This window comes from Schistocerca nitens, chromosome 2 (genome assembly GCF_023898315.1).
Source record: "Schistocerca nitens isolate TAMUIC-IGC-003100 chromosome 2, iqSchNite1.1, whole genome shotgun sequence".
NCBI classification, from domain to species: domain Eukaryota; kingdom Metazoa; phylum Arthropoda; class Insecta; order Orthoptera; family Acrididae; genus Schistocerca; species Schistocerca nitens.
This window is the reverse complement of record NC_064615.1, coordinates 457,333,253-457,342,455: the sequence shown is the minus strand read 5'-3', so window position 1 is coordinate 457,342,455 and position 9,203 is coordinate 457,333,253. Positions and strand designations below refer to the sequence as shown.

Sequence of the window (9,203 nt, the reverse complement as noted above, 5' to 3'; positions counted from 1 at the left end):
CTCTTAAATGATACTGTCGAGATCGTCGGTTTTTCGCTTATCACACGGTTCCTACGTTCCCCTCTCTTACTGTTCCTCTCGAGCTAGTGCCCTGAGCGCGTCGAGAGCCATCGGCGGCGGCCGGCCACGCGTCCCGTTACTGCACACAGCCACCTGTGGCTGGCTGCTGCCGCCGCCCCTGAGCGCTTGACCCAAGGCCAGCACAGTAGCTGCCGCCGCCGCCGTCGCCGCCACCGCTGCCGCTGGCTGCTGGCGCGCCGAGGGCTGCACCGCGCATGCGCGGAGGTTTCTGCGCTGGCGGCGACTTAAACCAAGCCTCCCTGCGCGCTCCACTCAGTTGTCATACAGGCTGTGTTAAGTCCAGGCATCATCCTGTGCTACTTCCTCTGCTATTATGTTCTGACAGTGGGTGAGTACCGCCTCATCACATTTTTATAGTATTTACTGTTGCAGCAGTGGTTGGCTTAGTTCTGCGGTCTGCCTTTTCATTATTTTAATTCTTATTACTATCAATTACACATTTTTCTCCGTTTTATTAAAAGAGCACTTTTACTTACAAGCAAGCTTATGGTAGCAAGTGATTTATTACATAGATAACTCGACGTTTGCAAAACGAGCCCCACACTGGCTTGGCATTTTTGATACCAGTAAAGCTATTGTGTCAGAAGCTTCACTGATCAAATGTGCGGTGTATCGTTGAATATCCGATGAAAATGTGTAGTAATTACAGTAACATGTGTGGTTAAAAAAAAACAGGCTGCAAGATTTCTTTCGAAAACGCGGTGGTATGCTACGAGGCGTGTGCTAGACAGCGCTCAACATTTGCTATGAGATGAATGCAATGTGGACTCTGCATGTTCTCACGTTTAAGTTACTATTATACACTCACATTTGTAGACAAATAGAAAGATTGACGAGGCCTACTAACAAAACAGACAGCCTGTATATCTACATCAGCAACAGGTAAATCACCATCGGAGTAGTGTCAAAAGTCCTTGTTCTTGTCACATATACTGATGTTTGCCCGTCCCTGCGTCTCTTTGAGCCGCATGATTTCATTTTTGTACCGAATCAGGAGGAGCAGCGGTTGGCATTGGCCTCGCTCTGACGAGGACCACAGTTCAAGTCACTATCCAGACACCCAGATTTAGCTTTTCTATGGTTTCCCTACAACCCTTGAGACGAATTCTGGTATGGTTTATTTGAAATGGACACTGCTGATTTCCTTCCCTATCTTTTCTGAAACGAGCTTTTGTTCCTTCTCTAGCAACCTTGCCGTCAAAGGGACGCTAAAACTTAAATCTGCCGTCCTCTTTTCCTTCTTGTTTTCACGGTCACTACGCTAGGTAAGATACTGTAGGATAGTCCTCAATTCGTAGTTAAAAACCGGCAATAGGAGTTTCCGACGTGTGTATTATCGGTAAGCGTAACTCTTCGCAGTTTTACCACGTCAGATATTCCAGCATTTCTGGCTCCCAGTACCTCCAGTCGAGCTAACCTCTGAGAATTCGTTCTCCACTTCGCTACATACGCTCGATGAGTCCTTTTCGTTTACCCACAGTTAGCTTCCATATACTGAAGTGCCATTTCATTACAGGTCGTACAAGAGTTCAACAGGCTTTTTCACATGTAAATCTTTTTATAGAATTCCGACGTTGTACCAATTACGTAAAATCTCACTATCATAACACCACGTTTTCTAGTGTCAGTTATCGCTACGGGATACCTGACTGGAGTGGACGGTTGTATATTCTTTCCTTTCTTTGCTTCGGCCGGCCGCTGTGACCGAGCGATTCTAGGCGCCTCAGTCCGGACCCGCGCTGCTGCTACGGTAGCAGGTTCGAGTCCTGCCTGGGGCATGGATGTGTGTGATGTTCTTATGTTAGTCTAGGGGACTGATGAGCTCATCAGATGTTAAGTCCCATAGTGCTTAGAGCAATTTGAACCAATCTTTGCTTCAAATTGATACCTTCTCAAGATATTTCTTTTTTCTTCATTAAGAAGTCTGTTGATGCGACTAATTCTATCAGCAGGCTTTAATCACAGACAATAAAAACAGCTGTGAAATGATCAATTTATGTTGGTTGTTCTGATTTCCAAAAATGACATATCGTCCCTGGGAACGTCACGAACCTTGCCGACTAGGAGCGAAATTAATCTCCAGTACCACATTTATACTAGAATGCACTCCCAACTCAAAAACTATAAACTGTGTAAGGCCCCGTCTTCGGTGTTATTTCAGATTATTCCTGTACCAAACGGCAAGGTCCTCTGTTCGTTAGCACACACACATGTGTTCGCCAATGAGAATTAATGTAAAACCTAAAACGTCACTGCACTAACGCGGCACAGACAGACGTTGGTGCGCTAACTAGTTTGGCGTGTCGGTGTTTATCGTTGGATTGTCAGTGAGGTCGCTACAGGCGACTTTTGTCATGCAAGTGCCACCCGAGGGACGCTCACTTCTGACGCAGAAGGCGCCAAGTGTGCCCATATGTAGTTGTACAATGTGCGAGCCAAGTCATCAAATTAATGCTTTAAGTTTTGAAAAACAAGTTGCGAGACAGAAATGTGACAGCAGCGGGGCGAAAAATAGACAAGCGTATATATTTTCAGTTTGCTGAAAAGTTTCGAAAATGCATTCAAAGATGCAGCAATACTAATTACTAACGTTTAAGGGACTGAAATCATTGTGCACGGAATTGTCTGATTACGAACGACAATAAATGTTAGAAAGGTATACAAGAATTACACCCGCCATCAACATCTCAATAAGCCTCTGCGGTACGTCGTTTGGTGAAACATAATTACCATGCCAGTTTCATTAGAAGCCCTTTCCATTCCATTTGTGTGATTATGTCTGGAGAAAACGCTATGCACGCCTCTGTCCTAAGCCTGCATTTCAGGTATTATCGCGGTCATTATGTGATATGTCCAGAATGTGTATGTTTAGGGGAGGGCAGACTGGTGTTCCCTGACTGTTCGTGAAAAAACAGTTTTTCAGAATTTTAAAAGTAAATTTTTATCAGTTGCTTTGTTTTGGTGTCACTCGCTGGATTCTACTGGACCTGGCTGTCACTTTTCCTATCGGGCTAACATATCGCTGACGACTGACGCAATGCATCTTAATATTCTTTATCGTTTCTATAAATAATGATTGCTGAGAATTGCTGGACAGAGGAACAACACACAAGAATGTATCGATAATTGTTTCGCCACAGATGGATTACATAGCGATGAATTCTCCCAGTGTATCATAGCCAAGTTTCTGCTAGCCTTACGATTAAGAGTAGATTTATGTGACTGTCCTACCTATCGTCGGTACAGGGAGTAATTACTACACGTTTTGCTCTTTTCAATAGATCTAGATCAGGGGTTCCCAACAAAATTTTCTCGAGGACCCCCTCATTGAGCATGAATGGTACCTTGTTATATCGCAGTTTCAAGTACCTAAAGAAGCCAAATTAAGTCTTTTTATACGTTTCCTATTTTTGGTACTTAGAAAAAACATTGAGATATTCATTATTAAAAAATATTGAGCAGCCAAAACAAAAAATATGTCATCATACTAAATATATTTAATATAATTTTTATTCTAATAGCATCTTGCGGACTCCTCTGGCATAGCTCGCGGACCCCTGGGGGTCCGCGGACCACCTGTTGGGAACCACTGCTCTAGATATTTATCGTCGATGATATGCGATCTGTTCTCCTGTTTAGACACGTTACATTATAATACTATATGTTGAAAACCACCTTCCAGTTTTTCACGCAAAATGACCACGCGTATGACTTCTTTAATTTCATAATAACTCCCACGGACTGCACCTTTCTGTACACATCAGTGCTGTCCGCGAATATTCACAGAGCTCTAGCGACGTTACCCACAAAGTCACTTACGTATGTCCTGAATGGAAGCGGTCCGGCCAGGCACTCTCGACGTACGCCATATTGCCGGCTGCAGGTGGCCACCAGAATATTGGCTAGCCGCTTAGTGCCCTGATGGTACTCATGTTTGTTTGGACAACCGACGCTCTGTTTGTTTGCGTATGTATTCGAAGAGCAAAGTAGGCGCTGACGATGCGAGCTTACCGAGAACGGTCCGACGTACAAGGCGGCGCAAAGTCTTCTACCGCGAACGGTGCATCTGTTTCCAGAGCCAGATTACGTACAAGAACGTGCATCGACTACTCTACTCTGAGAGCTCTAGCACAATAAAACTGCACTTTAGTATCCATAACACTGGAAGAAAATCTTATCAGCATGTAATTTTACTTGAGTACTCCTCGTCAGAGGTCGAGACGGTCAGGCCATAGCTGGCTTTTATTACGAGGGCGTATTTCTCATATCGAAGAAATCATCTGAGACCGCGGAGTACCTAAAGCGAAATGGCAGAACGGTCCGAATATTGGATGACTGTCGCTGTGTTTTCTTGTGTCTTCTCAATTTAGAACTGAAGAAATTGTTTCTTAAACTGTATATTTGGAAAATATTTTTAAATGCTTGTCTGTTTGGCGACCTACTTCCTAGAAGAAAGTGCAGATCTTAACAAATACAGAAAGCGTTGATTTACACCAGAAATAGTTCCACTAATAATTCAAGTTTTTTCTAGTCTTTAGCCAAACTGATTCAGAATTTAAGAGACATTACCTGGAAAACCAATATGAAACCTTACATAAGCACTACACAATATTTTTGACTGTGACGAGGTGTTTCCTCAATCATCAGGATGTGTGCCACTGTCGTGGATTAAATCCCTAACTTCTCTACAACAGGCAAGTAATCTGTCCATTCTAGCTTTTCCACAGCAGGCATGTAATCTGTCCATTGTATGAACGCGCTAAGCTGGGCGGTAACCTTGGCGCTTCTGGAGAGTGTTGCGTGTCGTCAACTGGTGAACCATTTTTCATTTCAGTCAGGTAAAAAAAGAAAAACTAACATGCGGGTGGCGACGAGTCCATTACTTAGTTGTGTTTAGGGGCAGGCTACGCTTCATAGCTGTAGATTTCGACGAATTCCTTGCTCCAGCGCCGTTCGGCGTTCTCGCCGTATTACTGTCCAGAACGCTTCGTGTGGCTGCTCCATTAACGTACAGCAGGTGGCTCTCACAGAAAGCGGGACCGCTTATTTACTGCTTCGAGTGCATTGGAAGGGAGAAAATTCCAAGGAGATCCGGAACCAAGATTAATGTACACGTGAGCAATGTTTACTGCTTGTTTAGGACCTACTCCGAAGTGTCGTTTGCATGTGCTTTTGTGCCTAACGTATCGCCTACTAGTACTACCATTCCTCCCCCCCCCCCTCCCCGCCCCCTCTCAACCGGCGCGCGCTCTTGGAGAATAGTAAAAGAACTCCTCTATAGGGAGTTTCAGAAATATGTGTGGCTTATGAAGCTAGTTCACGAAAGTAGTTGCATGTGGCTTCTGGAATTAAGATGAGAAGTATAGGAAGTTATTCCAATTTCTTTCTTACTGAGTTGCATGGAGACATGGCAGATATTTCGAGCTCTAATCATTTCATATCTTTCTATCAGTACGTTATGAACAAGGACGGGGAAGGAAAATACTGTGGCTTTATGAAAGGGATGATGCAGACATTCTCCTGAAGTAATTTCGGATAATCAAAGGAAACACCTATCTGGCGGCTACAGAGTCCAACCGCTGCTCCACCACGCTCAGCATCATGTTAATGAGAGACCTGTACCAAAACGATGCGACGTTGGATTGCTGAAGTTAGTAGGTTATTGAAGACGACGATACATTTAAAAAATGTAATACTTGCTACCCAGAACAATAGTTACGGAGAAACTGAATGCTTACACAAACAACTTCCTTCCAACATCAGTGCCTACCTGTCGTTGTCTTCCTGGAGGTGGTATGCTCTCGTCTTTCTCCCATGTCTGAACGTACTCAAATTGCTAGTTACAAGACGAGGTACAGTTTAACGTGAAGTTCCGGTGACAGTGCAGTTTCGTATTTATCCCATTCGTGGAACACCCGCAGAAGTGAAAGCCACTTACAGAGCCAGAAAAAGTTTCCAGGGTCAATAAGGGATCCATCTCGCAAGCGTTCGAATTGCGCGGAGAAACTTCGAAAGTTATTTTTAGTGATCAGTTTTAACAAGAACAATCCGCCCCTGTCAAATCAATGTGTTTGCAATAACGCATGACTGCGTAGAAGAAAATTAGAGAATCGTGTTTACTCGCTGACGTGTAGCTGTAAGGCAGAGCGCTGGCCAGGCGGCGGAAAGTAGTGACGCCGGAGAGTCATCAACGCTGATGGAATTACGCTTTATGTCGAGAGTTACGGTACAGTAATGTGCTTTATGGCAGCCGTGATAAACCAGACTGTGAGATAATACCTCGAGCTAATGTCAGATGGGACGAGCTACTGCTAGAAATCCAATCTAGATCGCGTCCATTCTGTGCAAAAGGAAACGTAACGTGAAAGTACAACTAACAAGCTTCCTTTATCTGCTACGTGACCAGTGCATTGTATTAATTACTTCTGGTTGCTCACCGGTCTCAAATATCGTCTATTACCACAAATGCTGCACAGCTTACAACTCGCAAACAGACTTTCTGGATCGTATCTTTTTCTTTGACAGGTTTTTAAATCACTGCCCGTGTCTGACTGTCGCAAAGCAGAGGTCTGATGAAAATCGGTCAAGACTTCTTGCTACGCCAACACCATTATACGCACCTTTAGTTGAAGTGGGCTTCTTACAGGATACAATAGTAACTGTGAAAGGTGACTTTGTGGTGGCAGCAGATCTATAGATGCTCTTATATACCTAAACAGTTCAAATTATAATAGTTGTACAACCGTGACGTCACATAAACCTTAAACACCAAATACTGGTTTACGAACTTCCAGCGTGCTGGAATAATTGCAGGTCAGCAACTTCTGTTAATCGATGCAACAGAAAACTAGCCAAAGCTGCAAATTTCACTTTTTTACTCACTTGATGACTAGTTTCGGGCCGCGACCTATTTTCAAATAATCCAGATAGTCAACAAGGTATTTTCGAAATACAAGAACCTTGTCAAAAATACGTGTGTGCTATGAAGTGCAAGTGAACAGTCTTCTGTATGCTCTGTAACAGCTCATTCGCACATCAAATACATATATATTTTTGACATGGTTCTTGTTTTTTTTTTTTCGGCCGCGGTGGTCTAGCGGTTCTAGGCGCTCAGTCCGGAACCGCGCGACTGCTACGGTCGCAGGTTCGAATCCTGCCTCGGGCATGGATGTGTGTGATGTACTTAGGTTAGTTAGGTTTAAGTAGTTCTAAGTTCTAGGGGACTGATGACCACAGATGTTAAGTCCCATAGTGCTCAGAGCCATTTGAACCGTTTGTATTTTTGGAAATACCATTACGACTACCTGGATTGAAATGAGTCTCGGCCCGAAATTAGCCATCGAGCAAATAAAAAGAGAACTTTGCAACTATGGCTGGTGTTCCTAACAAAACAAAAAAAAGAAAAATTATGTCGGACGGGAAACTGAAGCTGGCTGCTCCATAAAACAAGGCTGCGCAACCTCGGTCACTGAATGTAGCAAAACTTGGGATCCGGTTCTCGCTGTTGTCAAGAACTGTCATCGTCAGAAGCAAGGTGTGGCAGCCTTTTTTTTTTACAGAATTAATAGTTGCACGTTTGTTTTCAGTTCCAGCACAGAGTTTCGCAATGTTGCCCTGGTCGACGCTGAAACTGCCACTTACAACTCACAAAATAACTTTTATACAGACTGATGCGAATTCTTCGTTTCGTGTTCAAAATAAATTGCTGCTATTGGCGAAAATACGTTACTAGTGTATGCGTTGGGTCCTGATAATTCATTGAAACGTTGCGAACATTGGAAAGCGCAATACCGTAGTATGAAATATAATAAGTTTATCAGCCGATGAAGACTGAAGCGCTAAAGGGTAAAGGTGGCAAAAATATGAGTCATGTAGGTGCAGGAAAATCACTTCTATAATGGCTGTTTACCACAACATGGATGCGTACAACTGGTGAACTGTATGGAATGGAGCAGATAGTAGAATGCAGCATTCAGCAGCCGGCCGAAGTGGCCGTGCGGTTAAAGGCGCTGCAGTCTGGAACCGCAAGACCGCTACGGTCGCAGGTTCGAATCCTGCCTCGGGCATGGATGTTTGTGATGTCCTTAGGTTAGTTAGGTTTAACTAGTTCTAAGTTCTAGGGGACTAATGACCTCAGCAGTTGAGTCCCATAGTGCTCAGAGCCAGCCAGCATTCAGCATCGTCAGTGATGATAGAGAAGTTAATCATAACCAAATATTGAGTTCTTAAACCTACCACACTTCTTCAATAAATTTCTAGTTTGTGTTTGTGCGGGCTATGGAACGTGTTGAAGTTCAACCACATTTACCTCAAACCACCCGGACGTAGTTTTACTTTTAATTGGAGCATTGTCGTCTCCAAAGATGTTTTCCTTGTTTGCAAATAATATGTGTATTGTAGGATGTACTTGGTTAAAAATCATTTGCTCACACTCATGGTCGTATTTCGAGAGTAACAATAGGACCAAGAGAATGCCATATATCACTATGGTAGACATAATCGTCATGAGGCATTCAGCAACTGTTTAGATAATTAAGAAAATTCTCATTTATTGTTCCACCTCAACTGCACATTTTTAATAAGACTGCATGTTTCAGTCACTCTGGATTATCTTCAGTAGCTGCGTCAGCAACCAGTCTTGTCTACTCAGAACCAAATATCAGAGTACTCTGATACTGTACATGGTTCTGAGTAGACAAGAAGGGTTGCTGACGCAATTACTTAGATCTGAAGATGATCCACAGTGACTGAAATACGTAATCTAAGTAAAAATAATTACAGTTATCTTAATCACATATATAACAGTACAAAGTGTGTAGTTTAACGTGTAAGTCCTTCTGGGTATCCTCCATATGTGGACAAGGCACAGAACGACTCGTCGCACTATACTACTGTCTGGTTGTTTGTTTTGAAGCATGGTTTCACCACCATTTACATCCTGATAATACAGTCTGAAGTCAGAAGACTGGCACGGATTTGCAGTTTGTGCGATTACGACATTGCGACAGCAAACGCAAGTGTCTGCAGATTCTTTCACCATACCGGCGACTTTTGTGGTATTGTTCGTTTGATGTTGCGCGGTCGCCATCACTGAAGACTGATTTCGACCATTGCTGCTCTCC

General features: G+C 43.5%; 1 protein-coding gene across 1 annotated transcript in view; it reads left to right on the top strand.

Annotated features, from left to right (window-relative positions):
• The first annotated feature begins 323 nt into the window (after positions 1 to 323).
• The window catches only part of LOC126236342 (ATP-binding cassette sub-family C member 4-like), a 296,791-nt gene continuing 287,911 nt past the window's right edge, over positions 324 to 9,203 (top strand). The window contains exon 1 of the mRNA XM_049945568.1: positions 324 to 409. The gene's annotated coding sequence lies outside the window, so the exon portion shown is untranslated. The remainder of the gene's footprint in view (positions 410 to 9,203) is intronic.